The sequence below is a fragment of the Pelodiscus sinensis genome, chromosome 28 (assembly GCF_049634645.1).
Source record: "Pelodiscus sinensis isolate JC-2024 chromosome 28, ASM4963464v1, whole genome shotgun sequence".
Lineage (NCBI taxonomy): Eukaryota > Metazoa > Chordata > Testudines > Trionychidae > Pelodiscus > Pelodiscus sinensis.
The window spans coordinates 14,278,988-14,290,336 of NC_134738.1; the positions used below are offsets into that span (position 1 = coordinate 14,278,988).

The 11,349-nt window shown below is 45.1% G+C and overlaps 1 long non-coding RNA gene across 3 annotated transcripts in view; it reads right to left on the minus strand.

Annotated features, from left to right (window-relative positions):
* Positions 1 to 10,269, minus strand: part of LOC106732657 (uncharacterized) — a 118,009-nt gene extending 107,740 nt beyond the window's left edge. For 2 of the 3 annotated variants that reach the window (XR_012897954.1, XR_012897955.1), the window contains exon 1: positions 6,975 to 7,020. This is a non-coding gene — a long non-coding RNA (uncharacterized LOC106732657). Of the gene's footprint in view, positions 1 to 6,974; positions 7,021 to 8,123; positions 8,348 to 10,132 lie in introns of those variants that run through there. The other variant, XR_012897953.1, reaches the window with a different exon arrangement.
* Between the last annotated feature and the right edge of the window lie 1,080 nt (positions 10,270 to 11,349).

An 11,349-nucleotide genomic window follows, 5' to 3' on the forward strand; every position in this document is an offset into this window, starting at 1 on the left:
GCATGTCCTTATTAGGCCTGCTAAATCAAACCCCGGAAGATTGATTTCTGGAGCGTCACTGTCCAGGCAAGTATAGACAAGGCCTTACAGAGGATTAGGAAGGGCTGTTTCCGATGCAGTTCTCACAGGGCCCTTTATTTAAAATGCTGATTTGTGCATTTGTTTAATTCAGCTCTGTGGAATGAAAATCCAGCTAGCGTATTCCTGCCTTCCCTTTCCCACTGGCTTACTCCTCCCCACTCTGCCGTATGTGCACTTGGGAAGAATCCAAACACCTTCCTTTGGGGCAACACTGATAAATAGGAACCTATGAGGCACCTGACCCGAGAGAAAGAAACGCCCTCACATGACGGATTGATGTCTCAGGTGATCCAATTGACTGCAGGGCTGCGGCATTGCTGGAGATAGTGGCAGAATGAATAGATAATTCAGCACACGTGAGGTGAAGCGTGCACTTCAGAGGTAGCCAAAGAACTTGCAAAAGGAGTAAGATTTATAGCTCCTCCTCCCGCCTGGGAACGGAATGACAAATAGCGCAGACTAAACAGAACAGCTCTGAAGAGCCCAGATGCAGCAAGGCTGTGAAAAGCTCCCTGCTCACAGGCCTCCAAATTATCTATTTGTGCACGTGCATGTGGCCGCTAATTGAGGCATTACTTGGTGAATATAGTTAATTCCTTATTGCACTGGAAAAAAAAAATCATTGGAAACTGCTTCAGTTCTACCAGTCCTTTCCTTCTATTATATATACACACACAGCATATAGTGTAAGGCTGACATGGGGTTTTTTTTTTTAAACAAACATTGAGTCAAAAGCTAGACTAGACTCCTATTTGCACAATACGAAATAAAAAGGGAGTGCTCGCAGAATCCATTCAGTGGGAAATGGGCTGCCGCGCCTTTTCTCCAGCAGAAGGGGCCTGCAGCTGTCTGAGTGGGGACTAGCTCTGGAGTTTCTCTTCACAGAGAAGCAGCAGGATGAGTCTGTCACCCCTCTTTGAAAGGGAAACTTGTTAAACATTCTTTTAGCAGCACATCTGGCTCCCTGTTGCATTCTCCCACCCACGCAAACCAATGCCGAGCTACCCACGGTAGATTTGTTTTCTAATTTTACTGTTCAACTACAGCGTAACATAGTTAATTGACCCTAATTTCAGAGCCGCCAGAGGTAATCAAGAGGAGACAGGTTCTTGCCAGTTGCGGCAATTCAAGCAGCACTACGAGAGCAGCTGTTTGCAACCGCTGGTCTGCGGACCAGTGCCGGGCCACGAACCACTGGCTGCCAGTCTGAGCAGATGCCGGAGCTGAAACCAACTGTTTGCAGTGGCTCTGCGGACACGTATTTCAGTGGAGCGGTAACATGATTTGCACAATGAATATGTAAATGTGCAAATACACTTTTGGCGAACCAGTAAGCATTTTATGAATGGATTTGTCGGTCTGTGGTATAAAAACTGTTGGGAGCCGTTGTACTACAGAATACATAGGAAAAAAGAAGTGGCTAAAAACAGAACTTACAAAGCATGACCCAGGAAGAGAGAAGCAGAGCTTATACATTTACCATCACTAAAGCTCAAATACATTCTCAGCCCAGGTTCTTTATGGTGCAGGGAAAAATGACTGAATTGCAAAGACAGGGACTAACCCTGCTGACAGTTTGTAGCCGGCCAGAATAAGTCTCAGGTCCAACACTGGGTTCCCAAAGCACAAAGGACACCACACAGGTATCTGTCACACACAAGTGGTTTATTTCCTGACAGCTAACAGCTATGCCCCATGACTGGAAGAACAACATAACAAAGAAGCGGCATATCTTACGTGCCTTCCTGCAAGCCTGGGATCCCGGGTAGACTGCGGACGAAGTGGGAGGTTGCCGCAGCTTCCGAGGTGCCGGTACCCAAAACCCATCGGTGACGTCCGATTTGCTAGGCTCTGAGGCAGCCTTAAATTACAGTTTTCCTGCCTTGTTTGGCAGTTTGGAAATTTCCAGGGCTTACTCATTACATGCTGATGTAGGGCTTAGCTGTTAGTTATTGATCTGGATCTTCTTGTTCTTTGGCCCTGTTTACGTGATCAGTACGTTAGGGTAAACAGAATTGTTTATGCGTTCTTGCCCTTTACCGTTATCTTACACCTGTTCCTGCTATACTGGCAACAATACTTATCTTTAGTGGCGTATGTTCCCAAAGACTTGCTTCTGGCTCATCAGATATAGGGAAAAGGGGGGAAGGAATGCAAGCCTCACCACCCCTAAACTAACACGTACAAAGTTCTTCCGAATTGACCACTACACAGTTACATCCCCACACAAAGGCAGATAAAACTCTGCCGCTACGCAGCCAGCCAAGTTATTCTGTTAGCTCAAGAGCTTCTGGTTTGGGCCAAATTGGAGCAGTAATTCAGGCATGAATCCCTGTCTAGCCAAGCGCTTGACCACATGGCTAACGTTAAGCCTGTGCTGGAAGTGAATGGGATTTCTTCAGCACGTGTTTTAAAGCTAAGCGTGAGCGTCCATGCTTTCCCGAGTCAGACCTGAGGTGCAGAAAGGCAGCTAGGTTGTGGCAGGATGAAGTGTAGGTGGATTTCTTTCCCACTTGGTGCTGTGGATGAGGATTTCAACTCCTGTGGAGTTCAGGGCATACCTTAATGAGGGGGAGTGCATGACAAGTAGAAAAACTTAAAAAAAAAACAAGGAATAGTCTGGCAGCACGTTAAAGACTAACAAAACATGTAGATGGGATCATGAGCTGTCCTGGGCAAGTGTTTGTGATATCAGGTTTCCCTCTAGTGGGCGGCCCTCAGAGGAGAAAAGCCTTTTGTTGGTACCTTTTTTCCAAGTTGAGCTCAGCTGCTGGGAGGAGGTAAAAGGGGTTATGCTATGAAACCTGTGCTAACGGGGATATGGGTAGTGCAGGGGAGCATTAATACCAATAACATGTGAATTGTTTCCATCTGGAGGAAGCAGAGGGAAGCCCGATGTCTAACCACTTGAAAAGGGCAGCTGTACTCACCCAGGCCACGTCTACACCAGAAAGCTATTTCAAAATTAGTCAATTCAAATTAACTCCCGATTTTACACATTTGAACGAGCCTGCCCACATTATGGGGAAGCCTCAAAATTAGTCCAAGACAAGCTCCGTTTATGTGGACGCGCTACCTCACACTTACTCTCCAGGGCTTCCTGGGGCTCTAATTACTTCAGATAACTCTGGAGGGGAGTTATTTTGAAATAGTGGTACCATAGCGGTCTCACTAATGGCATTTCGAAATAATCTTGGAATTAGCATTGCTTTTGATGAAAAGCAGGAGTACAGACTTCAAATTCCACCACCGCTTGGTAGTTTAATGCTCTGCTTATAACTTCCACCCCAAGGGGGTTATTTTGAAATAGACTCTTAGTGCAGACCAGGGCCTAGAGTTTCTCACACCTGTCTGCTTAGATGCTCCTGTCAATTCACCAGCACCTGGAAGTCACCACCAAAACTACTGAGACGTGACCCCAGCATAGAAATTTGTTAGTTCCTCTGAAAGGATTAAATGTGGCCATTCTGTTCCAAGAGCCTCACCTTTTAACAGGTGATGAGGGTACTAACGGGCCCACAGATTTTCATCCTGAGCCAGCCACCTTCCTCTGAACTGACATCAAATCGAAAGTGACTTGTCTTTGGAGAACTCAGGAGATACCAAGCAAGCACCAACCAGGCAAACTCTGGCAGGGTGGGGAAGACTCCAGTTACTTTGCACTCCTGAAGATGAAACAAACAGGATCACAGGATCCTGAGATGCCTTACAGTTGCTACCAGACCTTGACTGACTATGGGGATGGAAAGCTTCAGAGGGGGAGCCGCATTCCTCTGTAACTGGAAAAATAATGAATAGTCCCGCAGGACCTTAGGGTATGTCTACACTACAGCATTATTTTGAAATATCTAATTTTGAAATGGTTCTTTCGAAATGCATTATTTCGAAATAAGGCGTCTACACACAAAATGCATTTCGAAATAGCTTTTTGCTATTTTGAAATAGCGTGTCCACACTGATTGGATGCTGACTCACATTTAAGGCCATCCAGAACTGGTTCCGGCAGGACATCGGGTCAGAAGTTACCTTGTGGCCAGGGCGGCCAGCAGGGCACCCTGGGAAGGGCTGGAGGCCCCCTATTTCAAAATAAGCCTCTACACAGCGCTTATTTCAAAATAGCAATTTCGAAATTGGTGCTATTCCTCATGGAACGAGGTTTGCCAATTTCAAAATCAGCCCTCCGCTACTTCGAATTAATTTTGAAATAGCAGTTGGCTTGTGTAGAGACGCTGGGAAAGTTATTTCAAAATAACAGCTGTTTTATTTTAAAATAACTTTGCTGTGTAGACATACCCTTGGAGACTTTCACGGGCACAATCCACTTCAGATGAATGGAGTTCTTAGAAACTGGACCTTTAAATAAATAGCTGGGGGGGGGGGGGGGGGGGGGGTAAAGAAGTGGGCAAAAAAGCTGGAAAAGCTGATTAGAACGTCCATGCTACATGAAGCAGATAGGGAAGGTACTAAGCGTTCTCAAGTCCCCATTGTTTGGTTTTTTGATGCCATTAGGATGTGGAATATAACGAGCCATCCAGCCAATATCTTTGTCCATACCTCTGTTGAAGGAATCAAACTTGTAAATGAAGTTGAGTTCTAAGGCCTCCATGGGGATGGAGTCAGCCAGAACACATGCAGTTAACTTCAACATTAGAGTTCACATCATGTGCCCCCAAGATACTTTGCATCCAGAGACAGACTAGTGGGCCATTCTGGAGAAGCTGAGCACATGGGATAAATTCATGGATTTATTGGCTAGTTAGGTATTAATTTATACAAAAATAGGCCATAGGATTGAAAAGATTAAAATCTCTTTTCAAGTAATCCCTTCTAAGGTAGGGGTGATCCAAGCTGGCAGTGCACTGGTGAATAGCTTATGCTTTTGCTAGGGCTGCAAAACCTTGAGACCTAGGGAGAATGCTTTGGGCAGGGGAAAGGCCTTTGAAAAAATATTTTTTCATTTGTTCAGCATATTTGGGTCTGTTTAGTGAAAGTTTTGGGCTTTTGCAATATTCTTTTTTTAACTTGTCCATTTCCCCTGTTTTCAAGGACAACACACCTAAAGCACAAGTTTGTCTGTTCTAGGATGGGGGAGAAGTTAAGTTAAAAAACTGACTCCTCCCCCCCCCCCCCCCCCCATTTTCCTGTTTAAATGCACAGACATGGAAATTTAAAAATATTTCCCCTTTCTGGAAAGTTTCCAGTTTCAAAAAGCCTCCCCCACCCAGAAAAAATATCTGAGCCAGCTTAGCTAGAGTTATTCTATGGATTTCGGCCTCCCTCAGAGGAGTAGAACACAATGTGCAGAGATACTGAACTTGTGTTTACAGGCAAAACCAATCCTTATGGGGCTTATAACCAGTATTTCCTGTAAGCTGGGCACTTGTGCGGCTACTCAGGAGAGATTCAAATGCCTCCTAGCTGATTGGTAGAGCGCCCACAGCTAGGTTTTGTGTTGCTGTTGGTGTTGCACATTGACACATGCATTGGTGCACATAAAATTTATTCTGCACATAAATATAAAAAAATCTGAACATGGATGGAAAAGATTCAAAGGAACATTGCTTATAACTGCAATTCATTTATATATAGAATGTAGCCCCATCTTGAACTGAACACCTAAAGCCCATAACTCAATTGTGGTGATTTGTGTAACCGGAGTGGGTCACACAATGGGGGTACAGGCATGACAGCCCAGCAACTGCTAACACAACCCCTTTGAACAGCTCCAGTGGTGCAGGATGGCTGCGTTCACTTGAATTAGGCAAACTCAGAAGGGGTAACCAGAGTATAGATAATCTGAATTAAGATAGGTCTTCATTGCAGATCTTACTACAGTCACTGCACAATACCATATGCACCTTTTGAAGAAGCTGCATCTAACCACAAAAGCTTCAATGTACTACCACTGACAGGCCTATATCATTAATACGGGGAAGTTGCTGTAATTTCATGTGAGTAGACATGGCTCTGTTGGGCTTTGGTATTAAAACTGTGCAGATTTGCAGCTGGATACAAATCAATCCCAATGTATTGCTCCTTTTTGCTTTTGTAACTTTTTTTTTCTAATTAGTCACATAAAAATGAATACCAGAGGGAATTACTAAGTGGGACAGAAACCTGGTTTACTGCTCCCATCTTTCCTGGTCCCATTAATTGTCCACATTGTCAGGCTGCAAAATCAGTGTTTGCCCATCCCTAACTTAGCCAGTAAGAGAGTCATCTCAGCACCGAACTCCTCCTGCAGCGAGGCAACGGAGAGAACAAGACCACCTCAGGGAGAGCAGAACTCCCTCATCCCCAGGGCCAGAGGAATTGTGTCCCTCTTCCCCCTCCAATTATGGAGGGGGCCCACCCACCTGCTTCTGTCTCCTTTTGCATACTTACCATGGGCCAGTTCAGTGTAAGGGAGGAAAGATCCCTCTTCTCCCCCCCTCCCCCATCTCATTTGGCACCTATAGGAGGCCCTAAACACAACACAGACTGGCTGTATTTTTCCATTCATTTCTGTGCCTCACGTTCGGTTTTCTCTATGCTCCTTTTGGCTGATTCTGTTTTCCCCACTGTCTCCCCTCCCCCCCACACATCCTCTATCCAAAGTATGTTTTCCCCACTGTCTCCCCTTCCCCCCCCCCCCCCCCCCCCCCCCCCCACATCCTCTATCCAAAGTAGCAGGAGCCAAGCTAGCCAGAGTCAGGCCTGAGGTGAAATAGCAGTGAAGTCCATTCCAAACAATTTCCCAGCCTCAGGGTTTTTGATCCAAAAGGCTCCCTTCTGGTTCAATTCAAAACCCTGGTTAAATGAACAAACTACACGTCCAACTATCAGAGGAGACACAAAATGCTCAAAAAGATTCGATGCCCTCAAGAGACAGCTCACAGAAAGCCATTCCCTACCTCAATAATGTAGGCCTTCCTCCTCCAAGGCACCTTCCTTCCAGAGTGCTGGACTAATTATGGAACTAACAGCTGCTCTAGCCTTGCTGGTGGACTTTCTCTGGCCTAAGTACAGGCAGCTGTTGGCTTTCTGTTACTCTGAGTATGTCTGTTAACCCTTTGCCAACTGCAGGAAATATTTCTGCATGTTCCTTTATAATAGATGATTCAGCAAATGTAGTAAGAGGACCTGGAGCAAACGGTTATAGAATACTAGGACTGGAAGGGACCTTGAGAAGTCAAGTCCAGCCCCCTGCCCTCGTGGCAGGACAAAGCACATTCTAGACCATCCCTGACAGGTGTCTGTCCAACCTGCTCCTAAATCTCCAGTGATGGAGATTCCACAACGTCCCTAGGCTTAACCACCCTGACAGTTAGGAAGTTTTTCTTAGTGTTCAACCTAAACCTCCCTTGCTGCAGTTTAACCCCATTGCTTCTTGTCCTATCCATCATGAGATGTTAGGGAGAAAAATTGTTCTCCTTCCTCCCAGTAACACCCTTTTAGGTTTTTGAAAGCTGTTCTGTTTCCTCAGTCTTCTTTTCCAGACTAAAGAAACCCAGTTCTTTCAGTCTTCCCTCCTATATCATGTTTTCTAGATCTTTAATAATTTTGTCGTCTTTCTCTGGACCTCCTTCAGTTTCTCCACATCTTTCCTGCAATGTGGCGCCCAGAAGTGGATACCGTACTCCAGTTGCGGCCTAATCAGTGCCGAGTACAGCGGAAGAATGACTTCTCGTGTCTTGCTCACAACACCTGTTAATGCAGCCCAGAATGATGCTTGCTTTTTTTGTTCAACAGAATCACACTGTGGACTTATATTTAACAAAACCTGCTATCGTGGACCACTAGCTAATGTGCTCTGTGTTGGAGTGCAAGTGTTGTCCACTGGTTATGGCAGTAATCTGGGGTGCAGAAGGATTGGATTCTATTTCCAGCCCTGCTAATAAGCTTCCTGACCTTTGCTAAGTTACTTGAATTCTGTTCTCCCTCATCCAAAATAAGCAACAATTCTTGTTCGAGTGGAACTGTCAAAGCCACCACGCTCGAAGGTGTTCAAAATTGTCCACTGCATCCCAATACAAAGCGGTGCACAAAAGCACCAAAATTACCTTCCAAAAAAGGCAGATTTTCAGATTCGCCCTAACATTCACATTCATCTGCAGCAGGCCTGAAGAGAAGTCAGTTTTCTCACACTCCTTCCATGCTTAAGCTATTCGCAAACCAAGTGTAGGGCTCTGACAGCGCAGGGTCTGTTCAGGCAGACATGAGTCGTTATGCCTTCAGCAATAGCTTGCACACAGAGAGATTAGAGAAACTTCCACTGCAGCTGCCCCTGAAATGAGACATTAATTGGAGCCCATGCCCTGTGGTTAGGAATAAGTGTTGTCCTACATACTATGACTCTGGAACACAGAATGAGTTCTGGTCCTGTAGCATTTAAAATCATGAGCAGGCAAGTGTTTCAGAGGCCTTATGTTAGCATTGTTGTCTCATTCCATTTTTTTGTAGCCTTTTTTTCCCCCCCTTTGTCTTTCTTTTTCTCTTCAGCATCTTAGGAAGTGACTTGTAGCTCACAAAAACTTGTGCTCTAATACCCTAATAAATTGGTTAGTCTTGAAAAGTGCCACCGGACTCCTTGTTGTTATTGCCAAAACAGACTAACACAGCCACCTCTAGGAAAGATTACTCAGGTCATGTCTATGCTTATGCGCTGGACATCTGATAAATCAAATGCCAGAAGATCGATCTACTTAAGACCTGCTAAACTGAATGCTGAGGGTGCATCCAGCCAGCAGTGGTGCATCTACTCCTCACAAGGAATAGGGAAAGCTGACAGGAGTGTTTCCTCCTGTTAACCTCCCACTGTGAAGACAGCGTCATGTTATTTACTTAGCTGGAGATGTGTACCTTAAGTTGACCCTCTGGGTCTAGTATAGACCTGGCCTCAGAGCTACCTTACTTATAGCCTTATATATATCCTTACTATAACTTATAGTTTCTGGAGTCCTGGATCTCAGCCTTCATTTCAGTTTGTAGCTATTATGGTAGCAGAGAAAATGTTTGTAAGTGTGAACCGTAAAGGCTGAAATAGCCAGGACACAAAAAGAAACGCAACCCACGTTCTTTGCTTAAAAAAAAAAAAAAAAACCACATGATTTTTAAGCCAAACCTGTGATTTTTGGCAGGCCTGATTTAGGCTTTTTAAAGATCTTGGGTAAGCAGTAGTACAGTATCTCACCTACCAAGTGGTACCTGCACATTCCTGTCTCCACAAATTGTCTAATTTGATCTAATGAATGACAGAGCATCCTGGAAAAATTCATAGCCAGGTACTTATTGCTTGATAGCTCTTGGATCCTTTCTTGATGGGGAGTTCTTTAACAGGGTACATTGGGCTCCTATTTAATGCATTATTATTTATTGTTAACCCCCCCCATGTGTTGAAAAATCATGGATCAGGGCCCCAAACACCATCCGTCTCACTTAAAGTGAGATTAAACCCACATACATTTTGGAAAGCTTCAGGGGGTAGCCGAGTTAGTCTATACAGAAAAAAAACAACAAATGGTCTGGTAGCACTTTATAGACTAAAAAAAATATGTAGATTGGTGTTTCTTAAACTGTGTTCTGTGGCACACCTGTGTGCCAGGATGCAGTCGGAGGCATGCCATGGAGAACAATTAAAAATGGCCAGCCTTAAAAGGGCAGGTGACTTTTTTTAAGTTTATTTCTTTGCTCAATGACTTTCCCCCAACCCTTTAACCCCCTCCCCTGACTTTTTTTTTTTTTCTTCAACAAGAAATCCTTGGTGTGCCTTGTTAAAAAAAATATTGTTTGGTGTTCCTCGGTCTTAAAAAGTTTAAGAAACACTGATGTAGATGGTATCATGTGCTTTCATGGGCATAGCCCACTTCTTCAGATGACCGGAGTTTTGAGTTTAGGATATACAGACCCAAAATAAATGAGAGAGAAGAGGCAGGGAGGAAAAAAAGGAAGAGGTGGGAGACAGGGAGCAGAGGGTAGAGGGAATTAGTAAGTATTGCTGTGGAGTCAATCCCATGCCTGGGCCCTTAGCACTGCCCCACAATTTAGGAGTCACAGTACAAGATTCACTCACCTTGTTTTGGTGTTTGGCATCTCCCTAGAGCCTTTATCAGGGCTGCTACTGCTCTACTTGGCTCCTCCAGTCTCCTTAGCCCTTGTCTTCCTCCACACTCCAAATCTCTCCTTCACTCTCTAAACTCCTTCTCAACACTCTCCCCCCTCCACCCGCAGGGAGGGATTTTAAAAGAGGCCTCCTGGCAGCCCCAATCAGCTTCACCTGGACCTTAACTGAGTTGCAGCCGCCCTGTTTCAGCTGTCCCTAATTAGCCAGGATTGCTGCCTCTCTCCCCTGCCACCAAGCCCTTTAACCTGCTCTATCCCACCTGCTCTATCCCAGTATCTGAAGATTGGGTAGTTAAAAGGAAGCAGATAAGAATCAAAGTCAATTGATATGTCAGGAAGGATACTATCAATTGACTTCGATTCTTATCTGCTTTGTTTTAACTACCCAATCTTCAGATATTTACTGATTCCCTCTACCTTCTGCTCCCTGTCTCCTACCCCTGCCTTCTCCTCCACACCCCCACCCCCGCCCCACACTTCTCTATTTATTTTGGGTCTGCACATCCTAAACTCAAAACTCCAGCCATCTGAAGAAGGGGGCTGTGCCCACAAAATCTCACGATACCATCGACATGTTTTGTTAGTCTATAAAGTGCTACCAGACTATTTGTTACACATTTTTGGGGGGGTTTTTGCCCTCTGGTTTCTGAGTGCTTGTGAACCAAGCATGCTCGGTTCAGGCTTCTCTCTGCAGCCCTGGAATGGAGGAACACACTTATATTTCTAAAGGAAAGCAGAAACACTCATGAAATCCTCAGGCCCCAGAAGCTGGAGGGCCTGGAGAACACCCCTACTACCTCTCATGAGACTCACAAAAACCAGCCCGAGTTGGCAGCCCTGGAACAGGGACCCAGCTCAACCCATGGACGCTCTGTAGAGCCGTGGTGAAGCTCTACCATCCCCAGTGAGCTAGCTAATCTTCCATCTCTACCTCTTTTCCTCTCCCATTTGTGTTCTGCCTCGTCTCCCCCGGTTCTCTCTTCCCGAGGAAGGCTCCGTGGCCACCTCACACTCTCTAATCTTATTTTCTATTTCCTGCATGTACTTTAACAAATAACCCCTTTTTATCATTCCGTTCAGTGTTTTTCCTCCCTCAGATAACAAAGTCCAAGTCCCTAGTCATTGTAATTATTAGCATATTCCTGGAGAAAATTGCAACAGTCTACA